Source organism: Heptranchias perlo, unplaced genomic scaffold (genome assembly GCF_035084215.1).
Source record: "Heptranchias perlo isolate sHepPer1 unplaced genomic scaffold, sHepPer1.hap1 HAP1_SCAFFOLD_65, whole genome shotgun sequence".
In the NCBI taxonomy this organism is placed as follows: Eukaryota; Metazoa; Chordata; class Chondrichthyes; order Hexanchiformes; family Hexanchidae; genus Heptranchias; species Heptranchias perlo.
The window spans coordinates 2,437,202-2,449,244 of NW_027139677.1; the positions used below are offsets into that span (position 1 = coordinate 2,437,202).

The following is a 12,043-nucleotide window of genomic DNA, read 5'->3' on the forward strand; positions in this document are numbered from 1 at the left end:
GTACCCTACCTTTCTGCCTCCTGTGAATGTGCCTGAAGTGTACCAGAATCATCTCCTCTTTAAAGGCCACCCACTGTTCAATTACAGATTTGCCTGCCAATCAATGTACCCGGGCCAGATCTGTAATCATTCCATTGAAATTGGCCCTCCTCCAATTGAGTATCTGTACTTTAGAGTGGTCCTTGTCCTTTTCCATAGCGATTCAAAACCTTATGATACTATGATCGCTGTTCCCTAAATGCTCCCCACTCACACTGGCTCCACTTGGCCCACCTCATTCCCTAGAAACAAGACGTCCTTCCTCGTTGGCCCAAAAATTTACTGTTTAAGAAAGTTATCCTAAACACATTAAAAGAATTCCTCCCCCTCTTTGCCCCTTATATTATTATTTTTATCCCAACCTATATTAGGCTAGTTGAAGTCCCCAGTTATCACTATTCTACAGCTTTTGCACCTTTTTGTTTACCTACCTGCATATTTGCTCCTCTATATCCTTCCAATTAGATGGTGGCCTATAGAATACATTCAGTAACTCTAACCAAATAGATTCTGTCCTTGACCCCTCCAGGACATCCTCTCTCCCCTGCACTGCAACATTCTCCTTAATCAATACTGCCAACCCCCTCCTTTCTTTCCTTCCCTGTCTTTCCTGTACACCTTGTATCTAGAACATTTAGTACTCAAGCCCTTTTTTGAGCCATGTCTCGTTATCGCCACGACATCGTATTCTCAGGTGGCTATTTGCGCCTGCAGCTCACCAACCTTATTAATCATGCCTTGTGCGTTTACACACATGCAATGCAAACCAGTTTTAGACTTTCTTGCACTCTCTCTTAGTCTGATCCTACCTCATACTGTACTATTACTTGCTCTAATGCTATCTTTATCCCTGGATCCTTTATGCCCCTTGTTTCACCTTCCATTGCTCTATGCTGGTGCCGACACAACCCAACTCCCACCGCCACCCCCCCCCCCCCCCCGCCAAATAAGTTTAAACTCCCCTCCCCCCACAGCACTAGCGATCTTCCCCGCCTCCGTTGAGGTCCATCCTTCCCCAGATTCCCCAATGCCCCAGGAATCTAAAGCCCTCCTTCCTGCACCATGTCTCCAGCCACGCATTCATCTGCTCTATCCTCCTATTTCTACACTCACTAGCGCATGGCACCGGGAGTAATTACTACCTTTGAGGTCCTGCTTCTTAATCTCTTTCCTAACTCCATAAAATCTGCCTGCAGGACCTCATCCCTGTTTCGATGTCGTTGGTACCGATGTGGACCACGACCTCTGGCTTTTCACGCTCCGCCCCCCCCCACCCCCCGCAACCCAGAGTGTTCTGCAGCCGCTCAGTGACATCCTTGACCCTGGCACCGGGGAGGCAACATACCATCCTGGAATCACGTCTGCGGCCGCAGAAACGCCTGTCTGCTCCCTTAACTATAGAATCCTCTATCACTCTCGCTCTCATGACCTTTCTCCTCCCTCCTCGAAAGCTAAGCCATCCATGGTGCTGTGGACTTGTCTCTGGCTGCGCTCTACAGAGGAACCCTCTCACTCACCAGTATTTAGAACAGAATACTGGTTAGCGAGTGAGATGCACCCAGGGGACTCCTGCACTACCTACCTGCTCCTCCTTGTCTGTCTGGCGGTCAACCAGTCCCTCTCTGCTTGCACTTTCTAAAGCTGCGGGGTGACCACCTCTGAAACGTGCTATCCATGTAGATCTCAACCTCGCGGATGCACTGCAGTGACGCCAGCTGCTGCTAAAGCACCGTAACCCGGAGCTCAAGCTCCTCCAGCTGACAACACTTCCTGCACCTGTGGTTGTCCAGGAGACGGGAAGAGTCCTGGAGTTCCCACATGGCACAGGCCGTGCATTCGTCGGTTGTGAGCTGCCGTGCCATGCCTCGATTTATTAGATTGTTCATTGAACCTAACACAAATTAATTAAGCCTTAAAAAAACACTCAACAGAGAAACAAACGCTCAGCAGCTACCAGCAACTCAGCTCCTTCCCCTGTTTATTTATAGTTTTATTGGTCTAGTTAATAAATTAGTTTAATTTATTAAATTTAATAAACTAACAGCAGTTTTACGCCCCCAGTTTTTATTTTAATTTTACCCAATTCGCTAACTTAGAGGGAAAAACGCTGTAAAAATTATCTACCTGCTGTGCTGTCACGTCACTCTTTTTTGTCTCGATTCCGACCGACTGTCTCTGCATGAAACGTCGCCTCCACCGCTTCAATTGAGCCTGGACCTTTATTTGAGTTCCTCTGCCGCCTCCGGTGCTCTTCTAGGTCCGCTCCCGCTGCCTCCTCCGCTCCCAGGTTAAATCACGTACATCCAATGTGTAATTTCAAAGAAAACCATTAAGGTAGAACATCCCTTCAATCACTATGTCCTTCCCTTACAAATTTCCAGACGATTCAAGTCAGATCTTTGCATCGGCTCATCGCCAATTGTTTACCTAATTCGTCTTACACGTTGCTCTGTCCGAGCTGCGTGATGTTCTGCACTATGAAACCAATTAATTTTCTGCAAGGTTACAGAAAGGGCATTGTTGCTTTAACAAATGTTGCAGCGATGTACACCCAGGAGACCACTCACTGCGTCTATTAGCTAACGCGACTGAATGTAGTCCAAATTTACATTCTCGAGCACGGATGAGTCACAAGTTGACACCAGTGCCTGTTTGCAGATGAAAAGAACAGGGGGTCAAAAGCAAAATACAGCGGTTGCTAGAAATCGGAAATAAAAACAGAAAATTCTGAAAAGCTCCGCAAGTCAGGCAGCATCTGTTGGAGAAAGAAACAGAGTTAACATTTCAAATCGAAAACCTTTCGTCAGAACTGGGAGATGTTAAAGTTTTTAAGCAAGTACATTTATTACATATGAAAAGAAGAGGGGAACTTACGCTGCGGTATCTTCCAATGGATCCAACATGATAACTGTATTTAAAGATCCCCGTTTGTGGAAAAAACAGACACGGAGCGTATTTGACTAATTTCCACGAACATTATAAACAGCGAGTAACAATGTCCTGCAAGAAATGGGTCCAGTTATCTTGTGAGAATTGTAGTCTGATCATCATTTAACAATGAACCAGAAGCTGTGATGATCTCTGAACAGATTAGAAAACCCAAAATTCACCGATAAGTTGGCTTTTAAATGCCCCACTCTTAGCCGCTGGCCTTGGATCAGTGATTGCACTGAGTCAGCTGGTCATGCATTCAAGCCCCACTCCAGAGACCTGAGCACATAATATTGGCTGACACTGAGTGAGTACTGCACTGCTGGAAATGCATCTTGTGGATGAGATGTTACATGGAGGCCCAGGCTGATTTCTCAAAAGACACCACGGTTTTATTCAAAGACAGCTGGGAATTTCTCTGTGTCCTGGAGAGAAAGAAACAAAGGCGGAATAAAAGAGACAGAGGCAGAGGAATCAAGAGACAAGGAGAATTTAAACAATAGAGGCAGGGAGAGAAACATGATTGGAAAAAAAGGAAGAGGAAAGAAAGGAAGACTGGAACAGGAGGAAAGAGATAAAAGTGAATGAGGAAAGAGGATAAGTGGGAAGGGCAAATGAATGAAAGAAAGAGGGGATGGAAAAGTGTAAGATTCTGAAGCAGAAAAGGAAAAGAGTGAGAAGGTTAGAGAGAGAGGACGAGGAAACGTTTTAAAAATATAATGTGAACGAGAGAGCGAGGGAACCAGAGATTAGCATTAAGTGGACTTAAGATTTGAAGCGGGTTTTAAATGCAGACTTCATACATCCAGTCAAAGTTCGAGGTTAGAACAGCAAAAGTACAAAGAATACAATCAGTAAATGATCAACAGAAAGGAGTTTAATATAAACTGCACTCGTGATGTATAAGGACAGAGCCGCACCCTGTTTAAGTCCCTCAGCTACGTGAATGAACAAGCTGTGGACTTTGTGCTCTCTGAATATTTACACAGTTATTATTAGATTAAAGGGCGGGGATCACTCCACTGCATTGAGAAAAGTTCATTTAATGGCACAAAAACAGGTTTGTTATCTGATAACTTCCAGATATGGACACTTGACAAACTCACTCACCTTAGAAGTATTTTTCTCAAGTTTACCCTGTTGTTTTAAGTCCACCTACGAGAAGGCTGGGGCCGATATCAATGTGAATAACATGACTGAATATGATAGAATTGTCGGAATAGAAGTTTCATTCATTATTTTAAAATCGATTTTCTCCTCATATGTTATGACCCGTTCTCCCTTTCTGGCTCTCGTCCAATTATGAAGGCGTTGATTCTTTGCTGGGGGTGCACGAGACGCCTGAAATAGCCTGTTTACAATATTAACCTATCAACTGTTTGATGCGGTTCTGTTAAATTCCTTTGTCTGTTATTTTAATTAACTCATTTGCCCAGTCAGATGCTGAAGTCCTCGCTAACAGTTCATTCGGTCGTTAGCTGGAGCCCCGTCGTAAATATATTCTCAAATATATTGGCTGTTTCTACCTGAATTGTAAACACTTACAACTTGTCTACAGGTGGGGGAGAGAGGAAATGGTCATATAGCTGAAGGTCCACCTGGCCTGGTCAAGTCACACATTCAGTCGAGTTCTGTTCACTGCAGATAAAATGGCTGTGCAGGCCTTATTCTCAGTACAAATTAGATTAAGGCGTCAGGTAGTCCATCTCTGGGGGAAGAGCTATGAGTGCGGGTTTGATAAGACACGCGACACATTGCATTACTCGGGTAGAAAGCCATGCATCGAAATAAAGTAATTAATGAGATAGAGAACGCTTATGTTTTAGGTAGGCAGATTTAGGAGAGGCCCAGGAAATAACACAGTTGGCACAGCGAGTGGTGAGAAACTGGAGCCCGTTGGAAGGACGGCATTGGGATCAAGGACACTTGATTCATTAAACGTGCTGTAATTGGGAAGGGGGGCGGATATGCTTCCAGCTTTGTTCATCGCAACATATAAAGGGAAAATTTGGGTATCTCTATTGTCCAACTGTTAGAGATTACAATTGAGAAACAGTTAAGAAATCCATTTTACGTGAAAGAATCACTTACATTAAGTCCCATTTTATATTAAGTTCTGCATTAAAGACTGCAAAAGAAACTAACAGTAAAATATCTCTACAAAATGTTACTACAGCATCCCCCGAGGCCAGCTGACACATGTTTGCATTTAGATTCGCTCTCGTACTCCCAACTGGAGACTCCATTCCCTTCCGAGGCCTTTATAAGCATTGTTTTTTGTGCAACTTTGTGAACATAATATTTATCAGGCCCAGGAACATGTTGAAAGGAGATAGTAATGCAAGAGGGAGAGGCGCTGCTATACTGGCAGTATAGCTTATTGTAAAAGCATGAGCATAGGGCTGTGAGGTGGGAGATGAAGAAGGTAGCCATCTGGAGCGTTGGATAGTTTGTATCTTCTGCAGCAAAGCATCCTTTGTAATGTCGGTTTGTTGGCCGTAAGTATAGGTAACATCTAATCTTTATTAAACTTCAGGTGTTGGACTGCGTGTTAAATTCATTCTTGAACTGCAGCCACTTGCCTGGATTATTACAAGTTTTAATCAAACTGTCCTGAAGTATTCTAATGTTACACTGTCTTGGTTTCTCGCTACATTGTAGCAGCGATAATCTTTAGCCTTTGCCTGTTAAGCAGGGAAATGTCAATAAATTTAAAGTACGAATGAGCTGTTGGGCCGGGGCTGACCCTGCAGCAATGGTCAGTTTCATGATGAAGTCATAAGAAACTGAATTAAAGACGGACCATTACATACTGATTCATAAATTTCAGAGGACTTTAATCGTTTCATAACAGCGTGGGAAAGCAGTTAGTTCTGCAAAGGAAAACATCTGGGCATACACTACCAATTGGTAAAAAGGGTACAGAAAAAAAGACAGATTTTTAATTAAATGTTTGACTTGGTAGATTTGCAATTATATGGATCAAGAGTGAAACTATCAACAAAATAACTCAATTAAATTCTCTTTACATGGAATTGTGTATTAACTTTTATATAATTATGTGATGCAAAATTGCAAGGATTGTCAGTTACAGGGTGTGAAAAAAATGCATGAAAACTGGCAGTTTGTAATGACTTTTCGATTTCCGGAACTCCTGAGATACTGAGCTCAGAACTGGAACACTTTGATTCTCCAGCCAACCAACATCAGAAGTAATTGGAATCATTATATTTTAACTACATGTTGAAGTATTTTGCATGTACTGTGTGCTTAATAAACAAATGACACCTCACTTCATTGTTCATGAACCGTATTGAAAACCTCACGCTAACAATAGCTTTAGTACTTTAATTGTGAATAGGCCTTCATTTATTAACTGTGATTAAGTGCCCTCTTTACCCGTCACTCTATAACATTCCACTTTTTCCTCAGCTTCTCCAAAATCCAAACTCCACTTGTTATCAGGTGCCGGTGGAGACCAGACTCTGCCAATCCTGCTGGCATCCAGCGTCTGGTGGAAGTGGTGATCAGTGGCGGCAGTTCTGTGTAACTGGTACATTTTCATTTACGTTGATTTAGACGGCCAGCAGTATTTACGATACGAATCAGGCAGTTGGCAGAGGTTTTAATTCCATCGGTCAGCGATGTACCTGCACCCAGTTACAATCGTGAGAAGGCGATGTGTAATCAATCACATCATCCAATGACAACAGGTAAAATAGAAAGCAAAGGCATGATCAAGTTAACTATTACATTACCGTGTCAAGTTCAATGCGATAAGGTTGTTAGTTCCCTCCCCTGTTTCTAATGATATAGTTGCTGTGTTCGCTTGAGTTCATATATTTCTAATTAAACAGTTACTGTCTTCCTGTGTCCCCTATTTCGAATTAAACAGACCCTGTCCCCATCCTGAACCCACACAGGTGAACTTTCCAGCAGGGTCACTGGGCACTGATGCGGAGCGGGAACCCTTGGCAATATTATCCCCAAACCCAGGAATAATGTGCCCAATTGTCAGTGAACCACTGCAGCACAGACTGAGCCCAACCCTGGGCCCTTCCTGTCTGCACATTTACGCAATGAGTCCCACTGCAGCCCATACTGAGTCCCACCCTGGACCCTTCCTGTCTGTCCATTTACCCAGTGAGTCCCACAGCAGCCCAGACTGAACCCCACCCTGTGCCCTTCCTGTCTGTACATTTAACCAGTGAGACCCACTACAGCCCAGACTGAACCACACCCTGGGCCCTTCTTGTCTGTACATTTCCCCAGTGCCCCATTGGGGAACATCCAGCCCCGGATATCCTGCAGAAACAGCGCAGTGGAACCGGGCGGCTGAGTCTTGTGACCCTGTTGCTGGGCCTCTGACGTCACAACCGGAGATGACGCTCGCTGAGCTCGAGCTGAAAACCCTTAAACGGCAGTTAAGATTTAAACCTTGAGCGCAGTCGTTTAAAGGGGAGGGACAGAAAGTCGGCCAAAAATGTCATATGATGAAACCAATAATGTTTATCAATTGGAATAGTCAAACTGCCACAATTAGTCCGGGTCTGGATTACCGCAGCGACACCTGGGGCTCGATTTTCGCGTCGGGTTACCTGCGGGTTTCCAGCGGCGGGGGCCCCGAAAATCCCGATATCCGGTCACGTGACCGGATCGCGCCTAAATCCCGCCCACTTCCGGGTACCGCGCTGACGTGCGGGGCTGCGCGCGCAAGCCCCGCTGGTGGGAATCCCAGTGGCAATTAAAGCCAGCGGGGTTCCACTTGAGAGTACTTACCTTGCTTGTTGAGGTCAGTTAATGAGCTGAAGCAGCTGTCAAAAGAGGAAGTGTGGGATTTTAGGTTCAAGGCAGTGTGTTTCCCACACTGGGGGAAACAGTCTCTCTCCAACCAGTCGTGTTGCAGCCAGCAGCCTGTGGCAGGTGCCAAGGTGCACTCCACGGGGGAGAGCCCTCACCCACGCAGGAGGCCACCGCGTCACATAGGGCAACCCCTGCCCTCCACCACCCCCCGCCAAGCCAGAGGACAGACCGACACTAAACCGCAGCCCTAGTGCGAGGAACCACCCACCTACCCTGCACAACCCCTCAGACCAACACCTGCCAGATGGGTGGTGCGTGGACACCCTCGGAGGACGAAGAGCATGACCAGCCCCAGCAGCCTCGCAGTCCACGCCGTCCGCCGCAGAGACGTGGAGCCCCCCAACACGGTGTTGTTGCACGCCCACCTGCACAGCAGGAGGGAGGGCTACCGCAGGGAGAGACGCATCGCAGAGGGCACTACCCTCGCCGCAGGGTCCACAGACCGAGGCGCAGCTCCCCGGACCTCTCCAAGCAGCAGTGCACAGGGAGGCGCAGATTCGCTCGACATGTAGTCATGGAGATCTGCAGCCTCTTTCATGCCGAGCTGCTCCTGGCTGGCCCCAGCACCAACTGCTTACCTGTCGCTGTCAAAGTCACCACTGCCCTCCACAACTTCTCCTCCGCATCCTTCCAGGGTGCAGCCGGCTGCACCGCCGATGTCTCTCAGTCGTCTGCGCGGAAGAGTCCTGCAAATACACCTGCACCTACTCTGCAGTAACACGATGGGTGGCATCAGTGGTGGGTCCTCATAGTGATACCCAGGAGCGGGCATTATTGGACACAACGGACAGGATTCGCGGAGACATGGCAGTGGTGGTGTCAATATAATGTGTGCTGTTTGTTGCTCTGAAATTCAATATAGGTAACACCCAGGACAAACCCTCAGACACCCTTGTGCACCCCCTTCATGCTCACGACACGTTTGCCTTCCGCTGCCTACTGCACATATGTGATGCATGCCCTGTGGCTGCAGCACAGGTGGTGGCAGGTTGAGTGAGGCTGGCCGTGAGGGAGATGCACGAGAGGGTGAGTATGGGATGGAGCAATGAGATTGTATGAGGATTGGGTTGCGTGTTAGTGGCAGGATGAGTACTGGCGAGGTGAGTAGGTGCAGGTAAGATGAGCTTGGGGTTTGAGTGGGTATGAAGGGTGATGTGACAGAGTAGTGTTGGCGGTGCCGAAGGAGATGTGGGGTGGGGGCAGTGTTGTGGCAGACGGAGTGTAGGGGAAAGACTTCGTGTTCTCACTGTGGCTGACATACTGCGGTCATTGCAGCGCCTCCTGCACTGTATGCAGGTGGGCGATATGTTGGTGGCGCAGGTGACCCCCTCTGCCACCTCGAGCCAGGCCTTCTTGGTGGCAGAGGCAGGCCGCTTCCTCCCGCCCGCCGGGGGGAAGATCTGTGTCCTCCCCCTCCTCCTCACCCCATCTGATGATACCTGGGGTGAGGCATCATTAAACTGGGAGCAGCCTTCCCCCTGGGCTGCTCCATGCTGCAATTTGTTCCATTGGTTGCAGCATCTGTCAGTGGAGGACTGCCCCTTTAACGAGAGAGCCTCCAGCTGACAGATCGTACTGCGCATGCGCAGCCCGCCCGACGCGCAGACCAGCAGCGTGGACCCCGGAGGAGCAGGTAATTGATTCCAATTAGTGTGTTGCCTGCTACGATCGCGCGGGCAACCCACTAATTTCGCCGAGCGTGTTGACCACGCTCCCGGAGGATTCCCTCCAACCTGAAACAGATTAAAAATTAAAGAGCAGTTCAACAGACTGCACAACAGTGTAAGTAACAGGAACACTGTGGTTGATATTGCAATAACAATGAGACAAATATTATCCATAAACGTGACTGAATCCCATTTATGTTCGAGTTATTACGTTAAACATTAACACAGCACTCACTCGATCAACTCCAGACTCCTGCTTGTCAGCAGGAGGCGGCAGAGGGCAGGGACAGATCGGTCTGTGAAGGAGTTTGATCCGAAAGACAGAACTGTCAGTGACCGATTTGTTCTGAGAGCAGAGACCAGATCCTCGGTACAAGAATCTGAGAGATCGGCAGCAATCAATCTGGAGATCAGACAGAGTGAGAGACAGAGAGAGGGAGGTAGAGGGAGGGAGAGAGGCGTGCAGAGAGGGAGGGAGAGGGAGAGAGAGAGAGAGGGAGATGGAGAGAGAGAGACGCGGATGGAGAGGGACGGAGAGAGATTGAGGGAGAGGGAAGGATGGAGGGAGAGGGAGCGATGGAGAGAGATGGAGGGGAGAGAGAGGGAGGGAGGGAGAGAGAAATCATATAACTCAGAGTCAAATTCCCGTAGTTATTAACACTGATACTAATAATGTACATTGTTTATTAAGAAAACTATTACTGATAATGTGCAGTATTTATTAAGAACACTATTACTGATAATAATGTGCAGTTTTTATTAAGCGCACTATTACTGATAATAATATACATTGTTTATTAAGAACATTATTACAGATAATAATGTGCAGTATTTATTAAGAGCACTATTATTGATAATAATGTTCAGTGTTTATTAAGAACACTATTGCTGATAATAATATGCAGTATTTGTTAAGAGCACTATTACTGTTAATAACGTGCAGTGTTCATTAAGAACACTATTACTGATAATAATCTGCAGTATTTATTAAGAACACTATTACTGATAATAAAGTAGTGTTTATTAATAACACTATTACTGATAATAATGTACAGTGTTTATTAAGAACATTATTACTGATAATAATCTGCAGTATTTATTAAGAACACTATTACTGATAATAATGTAGTGTTTATTAATAACACTATTACTGATAATGATGTACAGTGTTTATTAAGAACATTATTACTGAAAATAATGTACAGTATTTATTAAGAACACTATTACTGATAATAATGTGCAGTATTTATTAAGAACACTATTACTGATAATAATGTGCTTTATGTTTTAAAAACACTTTTACGGATAATAATGTTCAGCATTTATTCAGAGCATTATTACTGTTAATAATGTGCTGTATTTATTTATAACACTATTACTGATAATAATGTGCAGTATTTATTAAGAACACTATTACTGATAATAATGTGCAGTATTTATTAAGAGCACTATTACTGATAATATGTGCTGTATTTATTAAGAACACTATTACTTTTAATAATTTGCTGTATTAATTAAGCACACTATTACTGATAATAGTGTGCTGTATTTATTAAGAACACTATTACTGATAATAATGTGCAGTATTTATGAAGAACACTATGGCTGATAATAATGTGCAGTATTGATAAGAACACTATTACTGCAATTAATGTGCAGTATTCATTAAGAACACTATTACTGATAATAACGTGCAGTATTTATTAAGAACGCTATTACTGATAATAATGTACAGTGTTTATTAGGAACACTATTACTGAAAATAATATGCAGTATTTATTGAGAACACTGTTACTGATAATAATGCGCAGTATTTATTAAGAGCAGTATTACTGATAATAATGTGCTGTATTTATTAAGAACACTATTACTGATAATAATGTGCAGTATTTATTAAGAACACTATTACTGATAATATTATGCATGATTTAATAAAGAACACCATTACTGATAATAATATGCAGTATTTATTAAGAACACTATTACTGATAATAATGTGCAGTATTTATTAAGACCACTATTACTGATAATAATGTGCAGTGTTTATGAAGAGCACTATTACTGATAATAATGTGCAGTATTTATTAAGAGCACTATCACTGATAATAATGTACAGTATTTATAAAGAACGCTATTACTGATAATCATGTGCAGTATTTATAAAGAACACTATTACTGATAATAATGTGCAGTATTTATAAAGAAAACTTTTACTGATAATAACGTGCAGTATTTATTAAGTACACTATTGCTGATAATAATGTGCAGTATTGATTCAGAACAATATTACTGATAATAATGTGCAGTATTCATTAAGAAAACTATTACTGATAATAACGTGCAGTATTTATTTATAACACTATTAATGATAATAGTGTGCAGTATTTATTAAGAACACTATTACTGACAATATTGTGCAGTATTTATTCAGAACACTATTACTGATAATAATGTGCTGTATTTATTAAGAACACTATTACTGATAATAATGTGCAGTATTTATGAAGAACACGATGGCTGATAATAATGTGCAGTATTGATAA

The 12,043-nt window shown here is 43.9% G+C and overlaps 1 pseudogene; it reads right to left on the reverse strand.

The window, feature by feature from the left end:
* Positions 1–12,043, reverse strand: part of LOC137318134 (beta-1,3-galactosyl-O-glycosyl-glycoprotein beta-1,6-N-acetylglucosaminyltransferase 3-like) — a 122,806-nt pseudogene that overhangs the window by 80,975 nt on the left and 29,788 nt on the right.